At 30.0% G+C, this 15158-nt stretch overlaps 1 protein-coding gene and 1 long non-coding RNA gene across 10 annotated transcripts in view; one reads left to right on the top strand and one right to left on the bottom strand.

Moving 5' to 3' along the window:
* The window catches only part of LOC105150454 (uncharacterized), a 234622-nt gene that overhangs the window by 30919 nt on the left and 188545 nt on the right, over positions 1–15158 (bottom strand). The gene's annotated exons all lie outside the window — the stretch shown is intronic.
* The window catches only part of LOC105150452 (glutamate receptor ionotropic, kainate 2), a 159204-nt gene continuing 152771 nt past the window's right edge, over positions 8726–15158 (top strand). For both annotated transcript variants that reach the window (XM_087413339.1, XM_087413340.1), the window contains exon 1: positions 8726–9727. The gene's annotated coding sequence lies outside the window, so the exon portion shown is untranslated. The remainder of the gene's footprint in view (positions 9728–15158) is intronic.

Raw genomic sequence — 15158 nt, 5'->3', positions numbered from 1 at the left:
TATACCTATAAGCTCATAATATTTTCTTCTTTGACATTTAAAATAAAATAATTGTAAACAATAAGAATTTTACTGAACCGTACATTTGAAAATTGAACAATAAGAAATAAAAGTAATGACCGTAACGGTCAAAGCTAGATCTTTAATGCTTAAATAATTCAATTTGAATTATTATATATACTATATATATATATATATATTAGGTGTTGGAATTAATTCGTAGCGTTTTTAATGAAAGAATGTTATTTATTTCACATGAGCATTAAAAAATACATTAATGAAAGTACTTCCCATCACTTGTAAAACGCTACGAATTAATTCCAACACCTAATATATATATATGTACTTGAATATATACCATATTTGTAGTATTCGGATTGCGCGCCAAATTAGTTTTTTCCAAACTAATATATTTATAAACGCAATTAAACTATCGTAGTAATATCGCGAATTAAATTGACAATTTTAATAATTTGATGCGCAATCAGACATCATATTAAAAAGATGTTAATATGCTGAAAAACTGTAAATAAATTTATTGGGAAAAATATTACCTCGGCCGGAAGTCGAACCTAGATCTTTTATATTTCGTACGAGCGTCCAAAGCCTTTAGACTACCGAGGTTTAATGAGTTGATGTTTTGTTATGAAAATAAAAAATCTTGGATATATCAATATCTAATAATAATTTGGTACAATGTTTTCATATGCATAAAGATGTGGCAACTTTGTACTAAACAGATATATTCAAGATTTCCATATCCAAGCTCGAGTAGTTATCTGATCCGTTATTATGCCTATGGGCAAAGATACTCTCCGGAGGTTGCCGGCCTTTTCCGAGACACGAGCGTAAATATTTTGATTTCTACTGGAATCGAACTCGGGACCTCTGACATGATAGACCAGTGCGCTGTCTGCCATGCCACGCTCACGCTCGGTTGAATTTTAAATATTGAATATTCGGATCCCTAACAGAAAAAAAAGAAGCAAAAAAAAATGTAAAAAATATGGTTAAAAAGAATAGATTTAAAGTAAATTCTTATATGCTCCTTTGACATTATTTAAAGATTCACCAGTTAAATATTCAAGTGTAATTTGTTTGTGATATTCTATTGTCATGTGATCACGTCGCGAACGATCGATAGTGGTTGTTTCTCATTTCAGATAAGAGTTTGCAGACTCGTAATTGTATTACAAACATTCGCGGTTAAGTTGTGCTTTGGATATTTTTACTTTGATATCTAAACGAAACGACCAAAGAAACGACTTTGCAAAGAGTAATTGTACTGCACAACAAAATTTTCTTTATAACTCAAGAGGAGTTCACTTTTATTAAATTGTTCGCATCGTGTATCAGATTTAACAAAACGTCGCGCTGTCGACTTTTATTGCTTTAAAGTTTACATGGCAGACAAACTTCCTTCTCCGCTCTAAATGTTTATTGGCAATATGAAAATTGAATTTTAATCACTTAGTGAAATTTATAGTACAAAATTTGCCGTGGCATTTCAAAATAGATGTCATTAAGATTGCGTTACTATGTATGGCGATTAATGTGTAATTTTCGTGTATTTCCAAATAATAAATTATTCGGAACATAATTGAAAAACGTAAATGTGTTAGAAAAAAAACCAGATATCTTTTATTTCGTGTAAATGTATTTTTTTATCGTGTGCCTGCAGAAAATGAAGTATGCTAAAATTATATTTAACGTGAAAATGATTATTCTGAGAGAATTTTATCTCTAAAATTCTTTATAATTTTCATAAAAGACACGGAGACACATTATGCAACAATTTTACAAAAGAGAAAGGAAGAGAGAGAGAGAGAGAGAGTTGCAACAAATTTTTTAAAGTTAATACTAAAATATAAAATTGCTACTTTATTGAAAATCAACGTAAAGATTTTGCAGTGAATCTCGTGGATTAAAAATAAATAAATTTCACAATATGGTTATGATACGCGTATAGCTGAAAAACGATCACGAACGACGAAACTATATAGCGAAGCGACAGGAGGAAGAGTCAAGGATGAAAGTCGTAGTGGCTGGCTCGTTGGGTACCAAACGATCTGGCGAGGATCCAAGGCACCGGCAATCGATATATACGCGCTAGCTTATGAACAATGGACTCGAATATCGCCGCAAATAAACGGGGCCATACAATTTCGATTCAGCGACTCAAGCAAGTTTAATATATATGTAACTCGCTTCCAGAGTTCGCTGGAGAACAAACATTTTGTAAGAAAAGATGCTTTCACAGTAAGAATATTTTGTTTGCTCTGTGAGCTTTCACAGGAGGATACCTCTGTTCAAAGTGTATTTGTAATGCTTTCAATAACGAGAAGTAATGAATATCGTAAATAAACGGGACTATACAATTTATTATTATGTGACAATAAAACAAAACAATCTATCAATTAAAATTATTATTTAACTAAATTAAAATTGCGTAAGACAAGTTCGAGTAACGTCTTTATATTGATTTACTGATTTACTATTTTATTTAAAAAATTTATTAATTTTATTAAAATTTTACTTTTTACTAACAAATTTCATTAAAATTTTAGTATATAACAATTCAGATCAAATCTCGTTATAGAATATTTTACTTTTTACTAACAAATTTTACTAAAATTTTTATAACAATTTAGATCAAATCTCGTTATGGATTAATAAAAAAATAAATAATCATTCACGCACGCATAGCATAGCATGCATTGCGTTATGAAAGAAATGATTTAATTCAGAGTTGACCAAATTTTTCCAACATGCGATGCGCTCGACCATCCATAATCAAATTTTTATGAAAATAATTGTGTCAATTGAGATAAAAAAGTTTTATCAAAAAAATATATATATTTCTAAATGCGCAACAAATTGTTTATTACGATGCTGTAATTAAAAATCAAAATATTTAAAGTGTATATATAAGATGATTTTTATCATAATTTAAATGTTACTATATGATAGATCCATCAATAAGTAACTTTAATTTTGCTTTTAACAATCAATGTGGTAAAAATTAAGGTTACTTACTGAATCACCCACATATATTTATGATATGTATGATATAATATATTCAATAATATAAAAAATAATAAATGCTTTCATAATTTAAACAGTCTTAATAATGTAATTAATATTTATTATATGTTCTTGTTTTGTACGAAAGATGCTGTCTTAATTTATATTATATTATTTGGTTTGACTTAATAGGTTTATCAATATTTAACAGCTCTATAATGAATATTATATTTTTCTGAATTTTAATTTAAATAATTTTAATTACATTTTTTGTTATATTGAAAAGAGAAAACTGATGAAGACTTAATAGAGTCCAATGTTCTTATATTTTCATTAATGAATAAATTTTATTAACATTACACGTTTATCTTCTCTTTCTTACTGATTACATTGCAAATTTAACAAGCGTTTTAATTAATTTAAACGATCTTCTCCATGTTTTACAATTTTTTACTTATAAAATAAATTAAAAAATTTCATTTAAACGAAGTATAATTTTGTTAACTCAGTTAATTTATACAATAAGGAAAGAACCGCATTTGATCGTAGTCGCGTATATGTACAATGGGTTTCACTGCATCAACTAGATATGAGAAAGACAAAGCCCGTAATTAATTCTGTCCGTGGAAAGAAATCAAGGTGCAGCCGAACGAGACACTGGCGTTGAGAATACCGAATTCTATGCGAAATACGATCGTTCGGATGCAGAAGTATGTTACAAAGCTCCAGGACATTATATTTCGAATAATTTGATTGAGGAAAAAGTCAAGAGGAAAAGAACACAATGCTACACAGGATTACTGACCGATATTTGTCGTCCGCGACGGCGGATTTCTGTCACGCAAGTTCGAGGAGCATCATGAAAAAGCATCAAACACAATGACATTCATTTACAAAAAAGAGCGTTTGTCAAGTCGCAGTTGCTCTGTGCTTGATTTATCTATTGTAAGCGTGTATAGACATGTCCGTATAGCTTTTCTGGAAAGAAAAAAGTCATTTCTGCGTACTGCCATGTCCGTATGCAATGCACTCGCTGCACCAGTGAACAACTTACTTTATCTCTTTTGCGTTGAAATTCAATCCGCAGCTATTGTGGTACATACGAATAGATCGCGGTCGTGTGGTACTTTGAAAATTGTTTTATGCAATTGTAGCAAAGGGATGATTTGTGTAGAAAAATATTAGTACATATCGCTCAAATGTTCAAGTCAAAAGTATTTTAAATAAAATTCAGAAAAATATAGAGATTATTTCAGAGCTGCTGAACATTCGTCTTGCTTAGGCAATTAAGCAATAAAAAGCAACGAATTTTTTTTAAAATTCAAAACACAAATTCAATATAAAGGATCGATCCAAACTATTTTCCAAATATTTTAAATTTTTTCAGTTATCTCCGTATAAATGTTTGTGCTTTACAAAATTGCAATATTGTTTGTGTTTAATTACTGTTGTTAAATAAAAACTACAAATATGTACATACTCCAATACGAAATATACAAAAGCGAACAAATTTGTAATGCCGCTATTTACTATTGTCCAAACCATTATCATATATGCTCTTTATATTTATACGTATGACATCACGTACCGAATTGTAATATGAAATAAAAAGAAAATTGTTCTTTCGCATATAGGTATGTACATATATATATGTGTATATATATATATATATATATATATATATATAGAGAGAGAGAGAGAGAGAGAGAGAGAGAGAGAGCAAATAGAAGAGATGAAATTACGCGTGTTCGTTGATATTTCATTAATTTTACTAAAGAGGAAATCGTCACGCAAATATTTATTGAAATGGATGACTAAATTTTACGTGTTACTAAATACAACGCTTTTTCTTGTTTATTACATACATTTTTTTTAACATTAAAAAATAAATCTATACCACATTATCTCAATAAAATTCATTATACTATTATTACATGATCGTTATATAAATATATTGTTATACCACAGTCATCAATAATAGATAACAAATTCGCTTTTTATATATCACGGTTATCGCACATACATATAATACAAGTAGAGAAAAGATTTAATCAACACAGCTAAAATAGAACTGTGGCAATTAAAACGTGTCTTTATAATAGGGACAGTTATTGTCGTTGCTGTCAAAGCTTAATTTATTAACTACTAAAATTTAGGTACTGCAGTGAAAAATATTCTCTGCTAGAATAAAATGATAATCAGCAATGTCTCAGAATTGCAAATGGAATGTTCAGTTACGTGACTAAGATAGTGACGAAGCGTGTTTAACATAAGTTGCCACTTACTTAACAACTTATGTTAAGCACGCTTTTAATTTTAACTAATAAAATTGGATGTTGACAACAAATGTATTTTATCTTCAATAGCCAACTTTTATCAATAACAGCAAAGTTTGAACCAGTAACTGATATTTAGTTGATATTACTAAGTCCTTTTTTTGCGTGTAGGAAGTCTACTTTTTTATGTCGTTGTCACGAACAGTTTATTATCCCATTAGAAAGGATATCACGACGGCTGAGTTACATGCTTTCGTGAAAATTTTGTCAGCAGTTTTCTTGGTGTTCAGCCAGAGTGTCACTATACGTTACTAAAAAGAGACATCGGGACACCATGGAACGGCGAGATATCGCGACACGATAGCGTTTGATGATAATTGAACAAACGATTTTTCTACTGAAGAATTATATGCTGAATGTGTATAGAACAATAATAAAGAAATATATAGTGCGACCGCTGTGACAGACATCTTAATTTAATCGTCTTTTCCGATAACTACGGAGAAAATATATTGAAGAAATAGTCAGCAGGAATCCTCGGCGGTGGAGAAACTCATTAAAAATTTTTTTTCTTTACTTCCGCATTGATCGATAGATGGGCAAATAAAATAAACTATTCATTAGTTTTTAGTAAACCGTGACATTTCGATTCAATTTAATCCGCATGAAAACATTCTTTTTTTCTTACATTTTATCTGCTCTTCAAGGAGCTTAGTTTAAATCATAATATTCAACAAGAAAGTACAAATCAATAAATCAGAAATTGTGGAAGTACATAAAATTTTACAATATATACTATCGATAAAATAAAAACTTTTAACAATAATTGTTGATAAATTTATTATTATTCTGCAAATGTCTTTTGCATAATTAAAATTATATAACAGCACTTTAAAAGAGTTTGGTGAAGAAGAGTCTTTGCTTTAATTGGAATTCTGATTGAAAATGGACAAATTAGGATTTTCTGGTTGAATCTATTATAATTCTAATTGAGAGATAACCAGAATTCTGATTAATATGATCAGAATTTTCTGGTTTGTCCATTTCTTACCAGAAATTTTTCTTAGTGAAGGTTATGGTAATTGCTTAGTAAGCAATAATGAAAAATTACTTGGTAATGTAAGAAAGAAATTGATTGCAATAAAAAAGATAAAGAAGGGTCTTGTTAAGTCGTAGTGACATCTTGAAAAGTCATTGCCATTATAAAGATCCAAGACATAATATATTATCGTCCTATAACATCTCATAATTCTTATTACTAAAGTTGAGAACACTCTGTATATCATGACAAGAACCATAACTTTAAGCGCAGCTTAAAATTTAAAAATTTACATTTTTCACACACGTTTATATTCAATGCCATTCAAAAATGTTAACATTAGCAATTTTACAGTGAAGGATAATCTAGAAAATGGAAAAATTAATTGAAAAGCTAAAATGTAAATAGAAACTGAAATAATTGATAAGTAAATATATAAAAGATAATCTATTAATTAAAAAATTGTTATAGAGAATCACCGGTTTTCGTTCTAAAAAGAGTTAAAATATTTAAAGGTATGGTAATTCTGAAAAAAAAAAATTGAAATAAATCTTATTTCTAATTATTTCTAGTCATATATATATATAAAATAAGAAATATAACAAAATTATAGATATTTGTGCAAACAAATCTCTGCTGAAGGAAGTGACATTCAGTATAATCCCGGAGAGAAATAAATGAATACCGGGAATATTCGTGTTAAAAAATGTGACAGTTTAAGAATATTTATGTCCGAGTAACTGATGACGGGAGGAGAAAAGGGCCGTTTAGGAAGACATCAAATCGTTGATGAATGCGAACTTTATCTCAATCCTCTTTGCATAGGAAGTGGTCAGGGTCGTTGTTCACTAACGCGGATAAGACGACTCCACTTCACTTTATAGTCTTCTATCTATGTTCTTCCAGAAAACGTATAAAATCAACGTAGATACTTCATTTTCTTTCCTACTTCGTTCTCTCTCTCTCTCTCTCTCTTTCTCTCTCTCTCTCTCTCTCTCTCTCTCTCTCTTCCGGAATTTCCTTCCGTTCTTCCCCTTAAAATCTCTGTATGCTCTTGTCCGCTAAGTTTCATAGTTTTAGTAACATCATTTTATACCGCGTTATCTTCTGCAAACAGCATGAAGGATGTAAATATTTAGAATTTTCATAGCTCTTATATCTTGTAATATAATTAGGAATTTATCTCTAAAGAGAGAGAGAGGGGGGGAGGGAGAGAGAGAATATTAATAATCTTTGCGCGGTTAAGATGATTCCTCTCACATGAAACCTGCTTCTCCCACGTAAATCCTGCGAGATGAAGCTTTAATTCCTTTCCGCAAAACATACGACGCGAACATTGTCAAATATACGAGCTTAATTTGGGAGCATGGTCAGAGAAGACAAGCCAGTAATCCAGGTGGGAAGCAATTTCGGTTCTTCATCAGAACTGCCTTATATACTTAAAACGAAAGGAGGATGCCCTGTGTACTATTCTCGCCCTGTTCTCTTCCTACTTTCAACTCCTATCTTTCCTTTCTAAAGGTACTTCGCGTGGTAAGACTATGTGAGAAAGCAATTTTTAAACCATGTCACCAAAGCCTATGTAATAGCGCCAGATTGGATTGGCGGAGTTGCGATCGTTCTGCGAAACCGCAAGAAGTAGATCTCACACTTTGAGCCAAAGTGTGGTCAGTGTCGAGGAAACTCGGTAATCCAGATAAGATGCAATTCTGTTTCTTGCAGTGAGCCTTCGAGGAGACAAGATATTGCGAGGATGAAGCTCTTCAAGTCTATCGATTCAATATTGCTCATTGTGCATCGCAAATCTGTTTTAAGATTTTTATCTTAAGAAACAGATAATATATATATACGTTATACATAAAATAAAATAAAAATTAGATTTTTTTAGATAAAAATAATTTTGTTGAAAACAATTTTTATCTAAAAAAAAAAAAACAAACTGATTATTAGAGAATATCAAAATTTTTTGTAGTAGAATTGTTTATCATTTTTTAGTTCCTAATAATTATTTTCAACAAAATTCTGTTTAGATCTGTCAATAAAATCATCATTTTAAATCTTTCAGCAAAATTGTTCTTCCCATATAATTCTCCTTAAACTTTTCCTAAACTTTGTCGTAATAATACAGTTTCTTGCGAGACTTCATGTGTAAATTTATCGCAATTTCGAAATGTACAGTTTATCTGAATTTCCAGTTGTACTTCGTAACTCCCTGACGACTACACGCCCGTGTCGTAAGCGACAAAATGGTCAGGGTCGCGTGAATCCGCTAACCCAGATAGATGAATGCAGGCTTGTTTCTTTGTGGAGTTGTCTTCAGCACTCGCGCAGGATGTCGAATGAGGATTCTGTGTATTTCGTGCGCACACATCATCCTTTTCTTCTGCACGTCTCGTATCTTTCTCTCTCCTCTCGAATCTCTTTCTCTTTCAAACCACTATGCCTTCCCTTCTTCTCCCTCTTTCTATCTATCTCTCTCTATCACTCACTAAGCACCCCTTTCGAGCTACCCCTCGAAGGCCACCCACTACCCCGCACTGCCTGTCCGCGCATTCATCCGGGGGTGGCGGTAAGTTCTCGCGCAGCCAGTGCCCGCGCGTCTCTCGCGATCGTCGGACCGCGCGTACGTAAAACGGGGAGGTTCTCGTCGTCGTCGTCGTCGTCGCGTGCGAATGTTTGGCGTGTGAATTTTCGCAAGCCGGTTGAGAAAAATCGCGTGACCCAATGCGTCGGAAATAGGCTCGATGTTCTCCTGCGAGTGGATACGGAGAGCTCGAGGGAATGTTTTCGATTATTCGACGATGGGATCAGTCAGTTCTCGATCAGCGATCTTGAAATTCTTTGGGGAGTTAGACGGTGATCGGTGAACGCGAAACTTGAAGAGGATCCATCGCACGAATGATTAACGCAGTATCTCTCACGGAAGAAGATTTTAACTTCAAACAAGCTGTTAGAAAGCTTCACGATTTTTTAACATAAGAAATCAAGGAATTATACATTGTGGACCTGAACATAGAAGTACATTCTTGAATTCTTACTTCTTTTAAACGCGGATAATGATAAAGTGAAGATGAGATATAGCGACATGGTAACAAAAACATATGAGTGGTTTTAAAAAAATGGAGAGAACAATTAATTCAATTGTGTGATGAGAAAGCAAAAAAGATCACGGTAATTCTATGAAAACAGTGCGAGAATGATAGAGCATATCAAGGATTAAAGGAGACGCGTCGGAATGTTAAGGGCGTCACGGTTGTTCTGAACCAGGTCGAGTGAACGAAAGAAGAGTTTTATCTTTTATCTTTCTAGAGGATCGTTGTCGGCAATCATGTTGTACGGGATGAGTCTCGGGAGATGCATCAATATCTTCTACATCGCATAGACGAATGTAAGTGTTATCTCGTATAAGAGTTATCAGTTATTGTTGTTCAAATTGTAAAAAAAATTAGATATTTAAAAAAAATATACAAAGGGCCATTTCGAAATACAAATAATAAAAAATTATACAAATCTTGTCAATAAATTCAACAGTTTTAAGTAAAAAGTGATATAAAAGTATATAGCTAAAATTAGTCTCGTTCAATTCTTCTCGAGAAGAAATAAATAATGAGTTTAAGAAATTAAACTTAAAATATAAAATATTAAAATATAAATGTCGATGTTAGGCGTTATTTAATGAAATTGTATAATACTTTAATATAATATATTTAATTAAAATGAGTAATAGATAAGTTATGTGAGATTACGCGTTAGTTATTATTCATTCAGGAAGGCTCGTTAAAATGCTCGTATGATGATATAGTACAAATGTTTTCTACTAATAAGCTTTAGACTATATCAATAAAATCTTTTCTCTTGAAACATTATATGTGCACCCGCGCGCGCGCGCATACACATACAAATACGCATATGAACACACCTAGATACACACACACACACACGCACATACACACACACACACACAATGTGAAAATGGTGGTATACGAAGAGATGAACGCGATGAATAGTGTTAATACCACATAAAGAAGATCAGTCAACCCTTTTGCTGTCTGCTTGCATATCCTTGTTAACGAGTATCCGAATATTTCAAAATAACCAGAAACACGGTTTGTAATACCTATTTTCATAAGTACAATTTCGAGTATCATAGAAATTTTGAGACTATATTATCACGATACGAAGGATTCGCGCAACTCCCAAAGGATTATAACTTTCGCAAGCGATTGTTAAGCGCGGCATATTGAATAATCGATGATATATTATCTTTCCGGAAATTTGTACTGTAGTAATATTGCAATAATTGTTTATAATCTCTTGTATCAATAAATAAAAAACTTTCATATAATCACCGGATCATATATGTGAAATATAACTTATTTATTTATTGTGCAATTAGTATTGTATAATTTATATAATTCATATACAACACGAAACTTTCAATTTAATATTATTTCTTTTACTTTTATAAATTTTGCTAATATATAAAACTCATTCAAATATAAGAAAAATTTATTCGGATTTATATAAATTAATTTCATTGTCCGGTAAATTTTTGCTGTATATAAAATACTTTTAGCAACAAGGAAAAAATATAATATACTGTAAATATATTGTAAAATAATTGAGAAAGAATTAAGAAATTTAATAAAGAAGTTACTATATTAAAGAAAAAACTATATACATATTATAATAAAAACTGAAATACTGATGCATTTTGAATAGCTCTTAAACTAAACGTATCTAAATTTATTGTTGTTTACGAAATGTTTGCTTAATATCGAGCTAAATATATAATGAAGTTGTTGTTAATCTGTACGGATTAGAATAATCAGCATAATCATTAATCATAGTTATTATCACAACGTATCAATTACACAATTAGATGTATTAATAACATTATTAGACCTTTTCGAAACCTTTTTGAAACGCGATAATATCCGTAAATTCCACATCATTTCCAACCGAGCGATAATTAATGAATACGATAGCTCAAATATCATCATTACTTATACCCTCTTTCTCGCTTTCCCTTTCCTTTCGTCTCATATGTACCAGTATTATTCAATTAATTGAACTCGTTCTCATTAAAGATATTCCAAGTGTAATTATTTTTCCTCTTATCTTAATTGAGGTCACTCATTTGCAAAAGTAATAATCAACACTTAAAAATGTTTTCCCTTTTTTATATTTATGTTAAATTCAAATAAAAATAAAATATAATACTAAACATAAAGGAAAAATTGATAAAACAAATTTAATAAAAAAATAATAAATGAAAATAAAAGAGTTAATAACCCTAAATAAAATACATAGTAAAGATTTAAACTTTTGGTGTAACTTGATCCATTTTTCTTCTTTGATTTTAGGATTCATAATTAGTTTTACATAATTTAAAGTTTTAAATAATTTTAATTCATAATCAAAATATTAAAAAATCCAAGAGTTTCACAATATCTCATTTTTTGTACAATAACTTTTGCATTACGGTTACTCAATTTTCAACAGCCTTTTTTACTTTAATATATATAGATACGTTAAGTTATTTAATACAATATTATTATATATACAATTATCAGTTTAAATAAACCTTCAGGAATATTTTAGAAAAGGCTTTAAAATGTTCTTTATTTAATACATACACGGTGAACTTTATTTAATATATATACAATTTTGAGCTAACTGCTTCGTAAATCTCGATTTTAACTTTAATAGAGATATATTTAAAAATTTTTTACATAAATGATAGTTTTTACTTTTATTATATTGGCATTAAAATTGATGCTAATTATATTTCAAATTAAAATATTAAGAACTCAAAACTGATAATTATATTAGAATGAGCAATTAAATTTCTCATATATGGCTCACATAGTTTAAAATTATTTATTTTTAATTGTTTATGAGTTTTGTTATCGAAAAAAATGTTATCGAATATTTTCTGAATATTTTCATTAATAGTATTATTAAAAAGCGCGTGTAATACTTGTTAATTAGTTTGCAAATACTCATTACATATATACATATATAAATATATATATATATATTTATACATATATGTAGAAGGTTTCATCGCTAATTAATATATTCACAATATAATTCAGATTCTCACCTCATCAGTGTTACTGATATAATATTAAACTGCAGATTTAATATTTATAATAATTAAATCGTAGGTATGACTGCTCAATTTAGTAATAAAAATTAATTTATAACAAAACGCTGATGTCGTTGTGATTTATATTTTTATCTTTTTGTTAAATAAATTCTATTAGGTGTTGGAATTAATTCGTAGCGTTTTTTAATGAAAGAATGTTATTTATTTCACATGAGCATTAAAAAATACATTAATGAAAGTACTTCCCATCACTTGTAAAACGCTACGAATTAATTCCAACACCTAATATCTTATTTAGCAATCAATATCTTTCTCTCCTTAGTTATATTCTTTATTATATATCCGATAACTTATTACTAAAAAGATAATTATTACAAATTGTAATAATTAATGTAACTCCAATAAAGAAAAATATACTACGTTTTTATTAAAATGTAATAACAAATGCAAATGTAGCTACGTGTACTTTTTACATCGCACTTCTAATTTTTATTAAAAAATAGATATACTAAGTGTCCTTTTTTGCCATATGCATACTTCCTATTCGCAAAGAGAAGCTCCCGAAGAGCATCGTTGGGCTTCCACGTGAGTAAAGCGGGTTTCGTGGAAATGTGGCACATTGCATTGTATAATACGATAACGTACCTAATAACTTCTTTTCTCCTGCCTTAAGCATCTTTCCTCTTGACTCGCGTCCTGTGTGCGCGGTTACACCTAGTCTCTAAGTAATCGAGACAAACGGGAAATGCGCTCGTCAAATGTTTCCTTCCTTGCAGCTTGATATTTCTAAAGCATACATTTCCTGAAAATGTCTCTACGTGTTAGACATTCATAATTTTCCAGTCTGCATTTATTTCAAACAACTTTATGCAGCTGTTTCGTACTATGTATTTCTATCTCTCTTCAATTTCGTAATTTCTTCAGACAGAGTTAAAAGACAGAGCTAAAAGACATGTAAAATACATGTATTTAATCAAAGGTGATATTAATATCAATTTTTATAAAAAATAAAAATATATATGTTCTATATTAATTTTATAATTTATTAATGTTAAATATTTGAAAAATTCGTGATTTTTCGGTTTGCCATTATTTACTGATACTCTAGAGAATTTATTTATACACAAATAAGGCATTTAAAAAAACTTTATTTCTCAAGGAAAAAGCTAAAAATTATTACAGCTGCCCGAAAAATCTCATTTTCTAAGATTAAAAATGAAAGATGTAAATTGAAATGTCATAAACAAGCTTAATATCAGTTAATATATCATACATGTTACTACACGATTAATTTCTTTGATTCGTATTCGATCGTAGATTTATCTATCTACATGTTGCAAAGGTATTTCACACGAGCGACGGTAGAATTATCGATTAACCATTTACCGTTTCTTAGATTATTAAATCTCGCCCAACCATGGCGCGTCAACTTTCTTCCTAAATCCCTCCGAGAATATGGAAGTTATGAAATTCTTGCTGACACCGTCGTGTTATTAATTACATAACTACCCATCGAGCATTCATTCGCAACGCAATGTATCGCGATGTATTTCCTTCGACTATAAGAGACTCCAATAATTTTTAGAAATTTATTACAGTCGATCGCGGTCATTCGAAGCGAAAGAAAATGAAACGTGAAGGTTCGGAAGTTTACATCCGTTTCACAGGAAATATCGTGTGTCTTGACTAGCCGTTAAAGCTTGATTGGTGATTCGTTATTTCGACAATGCGCGTCGATTTTACACCTCCTATACCACTTGCTTCACAACTTCTCTCCAGATTGTGGTTGTGGTTGTGGTATCGTGTAGCATCAATCTGCTACGTCCCATCTATTCCTTCTCTGTGCCCGCGTTTCGTAATAAAACTAAGTTATTTAAATCCTCGCGTTGAAATTGTATTTTGTATACACATCAGAAATACTTTATAATATTGTATCTTTTTTTGAATTTCATGATTTATTTTCTATCAAATGATAACGTATATTTAAAACTCTTTTTAAATATAAGTATAGGGATTTTACGAACTATAATAAATATTATTTGTGACTTAATAATTGATTTACTATCTATTTAATTTTGAAGTGTTTAATTAATCGAAGTTATGGATCTTATATTTGAATTTGTGTGTATTGTAAAATCACGTTTGTTCATACAGTTTCAGTTCAAAGAACTGCATCTCTGTATTAAACATTAATACAGAGATAATTTTAGTTTTTTAATAAACTTTCGTTGATTGATTAATTTTGACAAGCAAATCTTAAAATTTTTATCAATTGTCCGTAATGCTTTACATTCTTATGATAAAATATGCTGCAATTCTAGAATTTGTTCTTGTAAAATTTGTAATAATTTATGATTGAATGTAATTTTATTAGAGATGTACACAACCATTTATAAATATCTACAATTTCTTATAACTTTTATTTCTCTAGCAAGAAATCATTTGTAAAGTTATGATTCGTGAATTTAGTCTTTTAATATCTATAGTATTTAGTAATTTAATATTGTCAGTATTATTATACAGGATGTTTGTAAATTGGTACAATCAAAAAGGGAGATTATTATTTCTACTCATATTTGTGTTTATTATTTATATTAGGTAATTGAGAATACACAATAAAACAAGATATTCACGCATGGCAAATATTATTACTTTCTGTTGAAATTGTTGAAAATATTGCCCATTTTGTTGAATATACAATTCT

The sequence above is a fragment of the Acromyrmex echinatior genome, chromosome 14 (genome assembly GCF_024713525.1).
Source record: "Acromyrmex echinatior isolate Ae372 chromosome 14, ASM2471352v2, whole genome shotgun sequence".
Taxonomy (NCBI): Eukaryota; Metazoa; Arthropoda; class Insecta; order Hymenoptera; family Formicidae; genus Acromyrmex; species Acromyrmex echinatior.
The sequence above is the reverse complement of the archived record's forward strand: the minus strand, read 5'-3'. Positions and strand labels throughout refer to the sequence as shown.